A 13,983-nucleotide genomic window follows, 5' to 3' on the forward strand; every position below is an offset into this window, starting at 1 on the left:
CCTGATCCTGTGACAAAAATTATGGGCAGTTTTCTTTCCAGTACAGCAACATCTATCCCTGTTTTAGGATCTATGGGGACATCTGTCCCCTCTTCCCCGTCCCACCGGACCTGATGGACCCTGAACACCTCTTGGGACATTCCCTTGATTTTGAACTACTGTTTCTCTGATTGCCTGCACCTGCTCTCTCTTTTCTGCATTTCTCATTTGAACCAACATTAACTTCTCTTTTATCGTATTTTGTTTGGAATCCAGCTCATCACTGCAATACCTGGTACTCTGTAGAATTTTGTCCACAGACTTATTTTGCCAGCAGATCAAATTTTGCTGGATCATGAGGCTTATTTCCGGCCTCAGTGATGTCACACATTTTTTTACCATGTTTTTAGGGTCGAGTGTGACCCACCCACTGTACTGCCTAAAGGCTTACAAGAGCCTTTCGTAATAGGGCTGCACTGACTCTTTAGGTTCCTGGGTTGTTCAATCCATCCAAACCCAATCGATTTCTTGAGGGCCTATTTTGGACAGCAACCATGTGATCTCTTCCTCATACTTCATAACTGAGGGCGAAGGACCATGAGTTACAGGATCCCTATCTGGCTCAGCAGCAGGACACATAATGTAAATATAAGGACCCCCTTTTACTAATAAAATTTCCTAGGACAGAGAAAATACAATAGTTTATAAAGAATTCCTAGGCAAATGCTTCGTCATGAGCATTGCAGACCATCAACCTACAGTGATAGCACTGGACTCAATGTACCACTGTTCATTTATAAAAAGTCAATTTTATTAATACAAAGCTAGGGTAAAAATAGCTACAAGATTCATGTATTCATGGTGCACAATATCAATCAACAATGAACATAGATTAATTGACAGGACAATAAAACACAATAACTGACCAAAAGTACTAGGGGGCTATGTCACCATAGACATGACGAGGGCATGGATGTCTAAACAAAAATAGAAAAGGAAAAGATTTTTAGTTTTTTCCTTCTTTAGTGGTCACAAAAAATATTACAACATCACAATGTGGGCAGAAATATCACAAAAGACATGAAAACAATACAATTATGGGGACACAATACTGTTCAATAAAAATGATGCCATGTTGGCTCTTCAATGTATTGACACACATTTTGGCAAACTTTTAGCATTCATTGGGAACACATCATTGAAAATTAAATGCCGGGACCATACCATAAAGGTCTAGCTAAATGTACTTACAGGCAAATTACTTGAATGCCTCCAACAGTGCCAGGAAGGCGAATTTCTTATTGATGAGATAAATAACTCAACCGTACAGAGTTTTGTAGGTATCTGGTCCAATAGGATAATAGCAAACACTGGGACATGATATACATACTTTAGAATGTATCTTTGTGTGGCGCCGATTATGGAACACCGGAAGAAAACAGTCTTGTCCGATTTATATCCAGTATAATGTTTTTTATATGAGACGAGACAGAAGGGTCTTCAGTTTTGCATCCGCGTTTGCAAATGCCCGTGGGCTGAATGCCTGAGAGTGTGTGAATCTGCGAACGATGTATTGGGAGACTCAATAGCATTTTTGCATGCATACCATAGATCTCTAGGAACCACAATTTCAAATAGAGTATTTAAGTCAATCCACACTACCTTCGAGTTTTTGAGAAAGTGTTCAACTTGTTTGTATCAATCATCAAGTTACTCCCTCAACCTGGAGAAATCATTTCTGAATGCAGCTAGGTCACCCCTACTCCAAGAGACATGCACATCCCTTCCTCTAGGCAGCTCCCATAATGGATATGCCGCAACTCCCGATGTTCCCCTCCTGGAGGTTGTGTTTCCCCTGGCACCTTCTTTGCACTCTTCTTCTTTGACCACATTTCCTCTCACTTATACAGTATGCTCCAAGCCTGTATTCCTATAGCCAACTCTCGGATATGTGGTTTAAGTCCTGTCACTCTATTTTACTCCAGCTCCTGGTCACTGTAGTTAAGCCTATGATTTCCCTGTAGCATTTTTGTTAGAGACAAGTCTACGTATTACCTCTGAGCAAGTTCTGACAACTTCTTATGCGCTCATCTCGCTTTGCAGGTGCCATCATTCGCTATAAACAACATGTAATCTAGATCATAGGTCTCTATTCTTTCCAAGGGTAAACTCACTGATGATCTCTTCTACCTCAGCCTTCAATCTCACCACATCCAATAGTTTTGCCTTTACTGCAGCCTTGATGGTTTCCTGACCGGATGTATGACGTTTCAACGCATGCTTTTACAACGCATGCCTTTACAACGCAAGTTTTACAACGCAAGTTGTTAAAACGACTTGCGTTGGGGGGCGCTGGATAGTGAATAGTTTAATTTACTATTCCAACTCCAGTCCCCGTGGATAGTAGGGAAGGGGGAAACATCCTTTACAATGAAACTTTTACAACGTAGTGCTTTTACAACGCACGTTTTACAACGAAAACCATTACAACGCATTGTGCTCTGGGGCGCTCTAGGATAGGGAATAGATTTAATTTACTATCCAACACCTTCCCTAGTGTCCATGGGGACTGGAGTTGGAATAGTAAATTAAACTATTCACTATCCAGCACCCCAAAGCGCTATGCGTTGTAAAGGTTTGCGTTGTAAAAACTGCGTTGTAACAGCATGCGTGGTAAAAGCATGCGTTGTAACGTCATACATCCTAGGGAAGGTGTTGGATAGTAAATTAAAACTATTCCCTATCCTAGAGCGCCCCCCAGCGCAAGTCGTTGTAAAAGTTGCGTTGTAATGGTTGCGTCGTAAAGGTACTTCGTTGTAAAAGTTGCGTTGTAAACGCTGTTCCCCTTCCTGGCCTGGGGCCCGATGTAGGTAATCCCAGATTACCGATTCTTAAATACCGAATCATACCGATTCGGTATTTAAGAACTGGCAATCGGGATTTAGGTAATTTTACCGAATTCATTACAGAATCGGTAAAATTCGGTAAATACCGATTCGGTAATTGGGGGAAACATTGAAGGGTGGCAGGGTGTCACTTTGACACCCTGTTGCACCCCTCAATTGTGCATGGGTGCACATGTTGCGGACATGCATGGCCTTAGGGCATGTATGTCTGCAACATGGCACCGTTTTAAAAGCAAGAAATATGCTTTTGTAAGGGTTTTTATTATTTACCACCAACTTCTAGTTGGTGGTAAATAACGACTTCTTAAACCTCTGTAGCACTGATTTAAGTGCTACCTACATGTCAAAATACAGAATCGGTAATTTTACCGATTCGGTATTTTACAGAATCGGTAAAATTACCGATTCTGTATTTTAACATGCCCCTACATCTCCATCTTCAAATACCGGTCGGTAACGGCCGAAATCGGCCATTACCGACCAGTATTTGGCTACCTACATCGGGCCAATGATGTATTACTCTGACCTTCCTTACTGTTATTGTGATCTCTCAACCACTACTCTAAGTCTGCAACCTCTACAACATGTTGATTTCCAGCAACTCTGACCTGCATTTGCTTCTGAAGCTGCACCCATTGGGCCTCTCACTGTTGTTTATCACATCCTCAGGTCTGAACCAGTGCTCAACATGGGTGTAAACCATGTAGTACTGGAACTCACGCATGTTGCCAAAGGTTCAGTCATAGCTGCTAAAGGGGTACTAGATTCCACAGGATCTAGAGACAGGCAAGTTTAACTTGTGTTCCCTGACCTTCCCAATCCAGTTCCTTCGGCCTGAACGAACTGTCTCTGACTATGGTTTCCCACTGAGCTTGGGTTATACACTGGAACAACAGGACCAATAGTGACTGGTATTGTAAGAGTTTCTGGTAACATTGAATCAGCACTAACTCTGTTCTGTTCCATAGCTCCTAAGGCTTACATTCCTGTCCCCCTACTCCTGCATATATCCTTCTCACTACTCCTGTACTCTGGGACCCGTTTAAGGTGCTGACATACTTTTCACATTTGCTGAATTCGCAAATTCTCACCTTTCCTCCTCTGATTGGGGATTATAAGGTGGTGGACGCTTAGATAACAACCCTTTGAGCAAACTATTCCGATTATGAGGATCTCCCTCTCCTACCAACATTGGGTACAACTTTTCCCCCTCAATAGTATCCAATCTCCATCTCTTAAGCTCTGCATCCCATTGCACTTCCTGACATGCCCTAAAATCTTTCCTTATCTTACCGTGGTATATCTCCCTGTTCTTTGCTTGTGCTGCATATATCCATGCATCTAACACCTCAAACTGTGTTAGTCAAGGCAAAGGTCGCAGCACAAATATCACTCCTCTCTACTGGTGCAACAGGTCCAACCAAAATGAACCAAAACGTGGATATGACAATTCACCCTCTTTTTCAGTGATCTTATGCCACCTTTGAAGCCAAATTATGGTGTGGAGCCCTACGTTTGTTGTCATATAATATGCTGGAGTATCCTTAGGTGGCTCCTCTATGCCCACTCAAGTAACAACCCCTTGATCACCCCAGAAAAGATCCCACAACACCCTAAAACAACGCATGAATAAATTACGATTTGTTCAAACTTTTCCGGCTGACAAGTTTGTCAACCACAACTTCCCGATGACAACCAACCAATTCCAGTACGGAGTTACACCACTGACCTAACGCAGTGTAGCACAATGATGTCACCTTTAATCCGCACAGTGGCTCACCCTCATTTACAATTTCTCTGTGCTCATTCACTCACGCACTTATCTTAAACTCTGTAATTGTCTGCCATCTAAAAAACCAATAGAATGTAATAATCCAAGAACATTCATGCATGATGACCCTCGTGATGCTCTGGTCACCTGAATCACTATAGCTCACCTCTGTACACAAGGTCCACTAAAAGATTCCCCTACGGTCCATTCACACAAAGTTCCCTGTCTTAGGTGGAACTGCCAATGACATCTCAGGACAACTCCTCAATTCGTTGGACATACAATCACAATCAGTCTCAGTGTCTTCTGCTCCATTTAATATATCCTGGGATCTTAGGCCACTTCGGGATCTGAAACTCAAATCTCAGTCCTTGGACCATGTCCGGCCCAAAACCACATTCACTCGACTCTCACACCAACGCCGCAAGACATCACACAATCAATTCATTCCAGCAATCTAACACACAACATACACCCTATTGAAACTCACTCCTCTGTTTGCCGCTGATCTTGCCACACCATCAAATTTCGTCAGTATCCTCCTGATTCCGCTGCCTTCCATTCTCAGTCAACGGGTTCTAATTTCTAGACTATTTCTGGATTCTCCCCTCGCTTCATGTGCTAACAATCCTACTCTTTTACCAACTGAAAGGGCCTGGCCCATAAGTGCTGGACCTACTCTAGAATCACATTCCAATGATTCGTTTTAGCAGAATGTAAGCGAAGAGGGGAGAAAGTTGTTATTATTGCCAATCATTTTTACAGGAAATCCCCTCGACACATTGTAACCACAGACACACACTTAAGGTTAGCTAATTTATTACAAAGACAAAAATAACTATACATAGAGACACCTGAAAATGAGAGTGTAGAAATACATCGGAAGCAGCACAAAGTCAAACCTGCGCATCCAGTTTAACTGATGCAACTTATACAAAACAATTAATTCAAAAAGCAGAATGCAGAGGATCAGAAAGCACGAGTCCAAGTTTCACTGCATCGAGGGTTGATGAATTTAAAGCATTAATCTGTCCCTACACTAACACTAAAATGAAATCCCTGTTTAAGCATCTTCAGGAAGGAAAGTTAAAAGGCGTCAGTATGTGGAGTCTCTAAGAAGTCTGTCCACAATAATGGGTCATGTAGCACAAAGCTACAGAGACAGAGCTTGCTTTAAGATGCTCTCTCTCTGAAGGCTGAGAAGGATGGGGCACTTTCCCTGCTCTCATCATCGCATTATTACAGGTATCTTTCCCAAGAGTCTTTGCAGGTCACGCCATTTGCTTTAAGCATGATCTCCTAGGTAGTTTTCCATGGGATAACGGTGTTATTGTTTTTGATTTGCAACACGCTGACCTTGATTCCCAGACCTTCTCCAGTGTGAAACAAAACAACTCTCCTTTATCGACTCGAGATTACGAAGTAACTCCTCTCCTTGCCTGACTAATAAAACAAAGACAGTATTCTAGCTAACAAGGGCGCTTCTTCCACCTGCAACACAAAACATGAGAAAGAACAAATCACATGGCATTCATGAAACTCAGCTATTTATTCTAAATCAAGAGATTACTGGGAAATGCATTTCAGGCCCACAAAATGTGGCTACCATAAGAAAATAGCAGGTGAGCTTTGCAAAATTGCATAGGAAATAAGGCACATTCCATTAATACATTTACCTACATTTAAAATGACATGGTTAATAACAATTTTAGTACATGAATAGATGTCAATACCACAACAAGAGCTCTTCAAGTTAATACTTTCTGCTAGTTACATTCACGTTCTACGTTTATTCTTTATGTTACCACTCCTTGGCCTAAACACATCACCTTTCATGTTATAACATTTTAAAAATCTAACACTTCACTTTAATACAACACAGGATTATATGCGGGTGCATTCTACACGTGTGATTATTATGCACCCCTACAAATAAAATGTGGGTTCCGCTACATCAAAGGCATTCATATCTGAGAGTGAAAAGTATTGTTGGCTAACAGATCAGGACTGGCTGACGAAGAACCTCGAACTTAGTGCAAGTTGGAGGTATGTGGTACGTGGGGGAGGGAAGGATTGAGCTCCCAAGCATACTATGCTACCGTTATATTTGGGAATAAGTGCTGAAACGAACCAAGGCATAGGTACATTGAAAGGAATAGGGAGTAGATGAAAGGTTTAGTAAAGAGGAAAGAGGTTAGTGACAGTGTAACAGGCAAGAGGTAGAGGTGCATAGGACAGGCTGGGATCAATGAGTGATGTTTAAGGAGGGGGAGGAGTTGGGGAGAGAGCAACAGGTGTAGGTGAGGGATGAGGGTGCAGCACTGAGAGAAGTGATACATAGGTAATGGGATGTTTGAAATGTGGTAGAACAATTAATACTATAAAACTGTAAAAACAATTTTAGGTTCACTTTAGAGTATGCAATGAAAAATTAGTTATGTTGCCACCATTGCAATGTGCCACTTGCCATTTGCATATAATTGCACATGCAATATTCACATTGCCACTATTTCACAAACAGACAAACACGCAGAGGGAGCATATGGAATCTGCAATGGCTAAAGTAATGATCCAAGTCTAGTTTAGTGAACCCACTGAAACCAAGACACAGATGGCAAGCACCTTCAAGAGATGACGAGCCCCTCAAAGTGGTGACCAGCCCATCAAGGAAAGCAGAAGTAACAGAAAGAACTGTGAATACTGTAGCCTGTCACCAGACACATTAACTAAATGCATGCCCATGGTAAAATTGTGGCCACACCAACCACTTGGCCATATTGTGTCAGGGTGGAATTTACCAACACACCATCAGACCATGGCACCCCACTGTACAAGACCTACTAATGGTCATTGACAAAAGTGATGATGACTAACTCAACCAAAACAGGTGACAGCCAGCGACGAACCATGAAGACAACAATGATGACAAGGACATCTTCCTCATCTCACTCACTACTAAAACCACCAACCGAAGGAGAAGCCTAGCCACACGCAGTGTAAGCATGCACAATCTGGCCATCACAGAGCTCTTTGATAAAGAGACATCAGTAAATGTGCTAAGTTGATATTGGTGGTGGACGTAACTCTTGTAATTAGCTGTAGCCTAAATATTCAAAATTTCAGCAAAATTATTAAGCTGAATTATGCAAGAAGTATAACCAAGCCTTTAGCGCTATTTTTGTTAGCAAAAAATGTCCCCTTGTGTCCAAAATGGACCGGAGGATGCATTTTGTGCTAAGAAGAAAGCTCTAAATGCAACAGAACACAAACAGCAGCAGCCAGAAGCAACTCATACTTGCTAAATGTATTGTTCCTGTGTTTCTGTGATAGGATTATTGTGCTAAATTACTCACAATTATGGGAAAAGGCATAATCACTTAAATTTCAGTCATTTTGTGTCAAAAGAGTAATGCAAAATTGTTGAAATTACTCCAATTACTCCGGTGTAATTAACATTTTGCCCAGCTTTCCTCTGGGGCACGGGGTGTGGCTATTTTAATCAGGAAGACCATCCCTTTCCAAGTCATGCATATCTGGGAGATCCCTTAGGCACATATGTTGGGGTTTTTGGGCTTTGGGGAAGGATTGAGACCACATTGATCTGTGCCTATGCGCCACCCAGGCTACAAGCACCCATCATGACCAAGATTATAGATATACTGACCGAGACGCCCTCAACATTACACATCGTGGGTGGGGATTTTAACAATGTCATGGACCCTGTACATGACCGCACTGCTAGAGGGGACAGGTCCGCACAAGTCACCCCTCTGAAATGGTTCACTGTGACAATGGGCCTGATAGATGCATGGAGACAGCAACACCCCCAGACTAAACAGTTCTCTTTTTACCCCGGGGCACACAACTCCCACTCCAGACTAGACTATATTTTTGTTCCCAAGGGATAGCTACACACCGTGATGCAAGCAAACTATACGGCTTGAGGCCTCTCCGACCACTCCGCACTCTTGGTAGAAATGGGTTTAAGGGCACGAGATAGCGTCCGTATTGGGAGACTGAGTCCATGGGACCTTCGCAATGCCAAAATAGCAAAAGCGATAAGAGCAGAAACTGAGGTGTATTTTAAGGAGAATAAGCTCGTGAAAAATGGGTGACGGTCTGGGTGGCGTACAAGACTGTGCTGCAGGATAGGGCCCAAAGTCGTATAGCCTAGGAAAAAAACTAAAGGGACAGAAATATGATGGCGCTGGTACATAAGATAGAGGAACTTGAAGTTATAGTCACCCAGGGCAGTGACCCAGTATCCACACGTAGTCTGAGTACCTTTAGGATTGAATACAAGGAAATGGCCACGGATATCACTAAAAAGCAATATCTGGTGACTTTGCGTCAGCACTACGAAGTGGGAGACAAGGCGGGTAAACTCCTGGCCTGGATTAGTAGATGGGAGGCACATGACAGATGGATGAGAGAGGTGGTTGGTCTCCGGGGGATCATCCAATCCACAGATGAGGGAGCAGCGAATACATTCGCTGAATACTACAGAGACCTGTACCGAGCTCGAACTTCTAAGTACTTCGACGAGATTAGGGACTACCTGGTAACAATTCCCACTACAGTTTTGGGAGAAGGACGACGCTCAGGACTTGGAGGGAGACCTGTCTTTGACAGAAATCCAAGTTGCAGTGGCAAAACTCCACCCTGGGAAGACCCCTGGCGCCAACGGACTCCGGCGGACTTCTACAAGAGGTACACCAACATCCTAAGCCCACATCTGCTTTGGCTTTTTGTCGACTCCCATAAAGAAGGTATTTTGCCACCGGATCTCAGGATGGCCACCATTGTTGTTATTTATAAAGAGGGTAAGCCCTGCAAGCATTGTGTCTCCTATAGGCTCATTTAGCTCCTTAACTCAGAAGTTAAAATATTGGCCACTGTATTGGTGACTCGACTCCTTGGGGTTAGTACGGCTCTGGTCCATGACGACCAGTCGGGGTTCATGCCAGGTCGCTCCACTCATCTTAATCTTCGGCGAACTCACAATTGGCTTATGAAGGCGAGGTCCCAAGTGAGTCCACAGGCGTTCTTGTCGTTAGACTCCGAAAATGTGTTTGACGCCGTAGACTGGATGTTCCTCGATGCTGCCTTGACTAAGTTTGGGTTCAGACCAAAATTTCGAAGTTGGGAGACACTTCTTTATACACAACTGGTGGCCACAGTGTGCGTTAACAGTATGGGCTTGGTGCCCGTCCCGATTGAGAGGGGGACAAGACAGGGTTGCCCTCTCTCATGCTTACTTTTTGCGCTCACGCTCGAGTACTTGGCCAGCACAATTAGAGCACATCCCTCCATTAGGGGATTCCGCACCACTCCCACAGACACCAAAGAGGAAAACATCTCTCTGTTCGCCGACGACATTTTTCTTTAGATTTCTCACCCATCCATGACTTTGCCAGCCTTGTTCGGAACCATAGTCGAATATGGCCAATATTCGGGCTACAAAATCAACTGGGATAAATCAACGTCCTACTGCACCAATGACTCCCAGACAGACTGACCGTTGCCCGGGGAATTGCGAGTGGCCCAGCAAGGTTTTCAATACTTGGGTATCTTTGTTACGCACCATCCCGAAAAGTGCAGGAAGGAGAGCCTAGAGATTATCCTGACTAACTTCAAGTCTGACATTGAAAGATGGAGAGAGCTCTCCCTCACCTTACTTGGGCAGGCGGCACTCTTTAAAATGATTACGCTACCCCAACTGCTCTATGTTCTTCAAAACTCCTATCATCCACTCCCTACAGGTACCTTTACTGAAATCGCAAGTAAAACCCGCACCTTAATCTGGCAGGGGGGACACCCTCGAATAGCACTCAAGACACTACAGCATAATCTATATAACGGAAGGATTGTGCTCCCAGATATAGAAGCCTAGTATTGGGCCTTGCACTTAATACCCATTAATGAATGGATACATAAGAGTAGACTCCACCCCACTTATCGCCCTGAAAGGGTGGAGATGCTGCCGCACACACACACTTACACTATCTTTATGGAGGAAAGGGGAGCTCCCGTGTGCTACCCCCAACTCGAGTGACTCTGTAAGCATGGGTAAAGGCGACTAAAACTATGGGTTGGACGGCACGGGTCACAAGGAGAATGCCACTTTAGAAGGGAGCATGGTTTAAGGAGCTGGGAAAGCTCAGAGGATTCGGGACATTAGATCTCCTGGGGATCTCCACAGTAGGGGACGTTGTAGAAAACGGCAAGCTCAAAACATGGGCGAAGCTTAAACAGGAGTATGCGATGACAGACTGCGATGACAGACTCTGAAATTTCTTTAATAAACAAAACTGTGCCATGCCTGGGGGAAAGAGACTATTCCAAATGACCCACTTCCGCAAGTACGCTCCTCTGAAAGGTAGGCTTTTACAAGAGGAACAAACTCATAAGGCGGTCTCCTTCACCTATAAAACTACTAACAATATCCCAGATGGATTGGTGGGGTTTAGAGTACGATGGGAGAGAGAGGTGGGACCCCTAGCAGATATAGACTGGGAAGCGGCGTTAATGCACCTCAGAGAGGTAGCCATAAAGGCAAGGCTTTGACTTATCCAACTTAAGATACTACACTGCACTTATCATGATTGGCTACACAGAATGGGGCGGGCCGACTCGTCAGCCTGTCTGACTTGCCTTGGGGCTAACAGTGACTTTTTACACACGGTCAGGACTTACCCCGAGCTGCAATGGTATTAGACGCAGGTACTTAAACTACTGGGCGACGTTCTGGGGGTGGCGCCACCTGTGGAGCAGAACAAGTAGTGTCAGCATGGGAGCCCCATTTTGTGATATTTGTCATACTAAATGACGTAGATATTACCAGAGTGCAACTAATTTTCACCTGGCGTTGGTAGTCTCTGAAAAGGATATAGCGCGGAGATGGGGGGTGGCAGATAGAACCACCATACAGGAATGGACTTATATATGGCGGCTGAACATGTCACATACTACAGTAGAGGATGTCCCAAGAAATTCCACAAGATCTGGGACCTTTGGAGACGATACTTTGGGTTGGACATTGGAGACGCCACACAACTGTCCGTAATGCATCCAACACAAGGAAATCCCACGGTTGGGTGAAGATGAGGACTGACGTAGGCAACATCACGAGTTGACATATGATGTCACCTTCAGAAATCAAATGCACTCACATGGTGGTCAACTGGAGATAAGAGTGGTGTTTATACTCTTACATGTATTAGAAGGGGGAAGGGAAAGTGGCGATGTTATCAAAGAGATTGTTTCTTACCATAGACGTTCACTTATTGTAGACGTATCATGCAATGACTGTATTGTGCTAATTGTTTAATTGGAAAAAAAATATATATAGTTTTTAAAAACATTTGGCCCAGCCTAGTCGGGATCAGTGAAACCAACTAAAGCCATAGCCAAAGCTTGCTTCAGGTCTAATCAAATATTTTCCTATGGGGTTTGAACCTCATGCAGGCACATTCAGCACAGACGTCAGCCATGGCATAACTACCTGTACAGTGAGGATCTATAGTTGAAGAGGGCACCCTGCTGAGCTGCACTACAACCAAACAGCTGGAACTAAAAATAATACAGTTTGCTTACTTTATTGACTCCCAAGAAATTGACTAAACCATCTGTTCCAAAACACATAAACTCCACAGTCAGGCCGATTGTCCTCTGACTCAGGGCTGAGATCACGAAGACTTAGAAGCTTGGGATGATTAGGAAAGTGTCTAGGCTGGGGGGTGTGGCTTGAAGCGTCAAGATGACGGTCGCACTTTAAGAGTGCTCTGGACCCCTCCGTCATCCACTTCGTATTCCGCCACCATCGACTGCCATCCATCACCCTAAACTCACCATCGACAGTTGCCATAACCCATGCTGAGCAGCGACGGTGAGAGGCACGACCTTATCGGACGAGACGCCTGATCCGGCGCCTGGACCTCAGAGACCTGCAGGTCGCAAGATGGCAGCTCCTGCCGACCGGGGCCCGCGGTTGTAATTTGTACCAGATGCCGGGTGCCTGACAGCAGCAACGCTACTGCTGTGATTGACGGCCCGAAAGCGGAGTGACCTGTCTGACAGGAGGACAAGGTGGGGCGCCGTGGTCCCTGGAAGATCCTGCCCCGGGTGGCCTGGAGTGAGGAGCCCCTCCATATTGCCAGAGGTGAGACCCCCCTCCCCTGACTGTGCCCCTGAGACCGCAACTTAAACCCACGCCACGAGGGCAACACTTGACTGACGAGCGCAGCGGGAGCTGGTTGTTCGGCTGGAGGCCCGTGGCCTGGGCCTCTACCTCCTTCTGGGCGCTGTGCTGTGTGGAATGGGCACGTCCCAGGTTCTGGCCTGGGCAGGGTGTTGCCTCCTGCAGCTGTCCGCGACCTGGTGAGAGCACTCTGTGCAGTCCCCCGGCACACGGGTGGCACCGACTGTTGGTCCCGGCGGTGGGAAGGTGCAGGAGCCATTCCTTGGGTGTCCTCGCTGGACCGGTGTGCCGTTGGCCCTGGTGTTGAAACTCTGCTTTGTGGTGGGCTGGTGGAGGGCTGATTGGCAGCTGGGGTCACGCAGCAGGGGCCTCTGGAGAGGCTCCCTAGCCCCCCGTGTACTGCTCCTTTTTTGGCCATCGCCTACCTTCATGCCTGACTCCGGGGGCTGGGGGCAGGCCGTTTAGGTGCAATGGTCACGCAGTGGGGGCCTTAGGAGAGGCTCCCCGCCCCCCTACTCTCCTCCTCTTTCAGCCATCGTTCTCCTTCATGCAGACTCCAGAGGCTGTTGACAAGCCGATCGGCTTCTAGAATCGCTCAGCGGGGGCCTCAGGAGAGGCTTCCCGCCCCCTCCACCTTCGCATTCAGCTGTCACTCGCCTTCGTGCCTGATCCTGAGGGGATGCCCGACTAGACTCCGTCCGGGCCCTGAGCCCAGATATCTTGACTGCTAGACTAGGCTGTGCCTAGAGGGCCTCCCCCACCTGCCTGAGAGGCCTGAGCCTTGGGCACCGTGCCCTGCCTGGAAGTGTCCTGCCAGCCGGCCCCCCAAGGCAACTCAGCAGGTAAAGCCAGAAGGATATATCGAAGGAAGAACACACAACACGCTGCATGTGCCACCACTACGCGTTTGCACCAAATTGCACCGATCCCACTGGGACCCACTGCCCTTTGTCCCACTCATCACACATGACAGCCACAATACAGGCGTCCACTTTGGGTAAGTCCCTTCATGTTCTGTCCTGGAATGTGAACGGACTATTGGGTCGCATCAAGCGAACGGCAGTCCTCAAATACGCCCAGCGCCACGCGCCTGACATACTCCTGTTCCAAGAGACCCACCTCCTAGG

This window comes from Lissotriton helveticus, chromosome 7 (assembly GCF_964261635.1).
Source record: "Lissotriton helveticus chromosome 7, aLisHel1.1, whole genome shotgun sequence".
Classification (NCBI taxonomy): domain Eukaryota; kingdom Metazoa; phylum Chordata; class Amphibia; order Caudata; family Salamandridae; genus Lissotriton; species Lissotriton helveticus.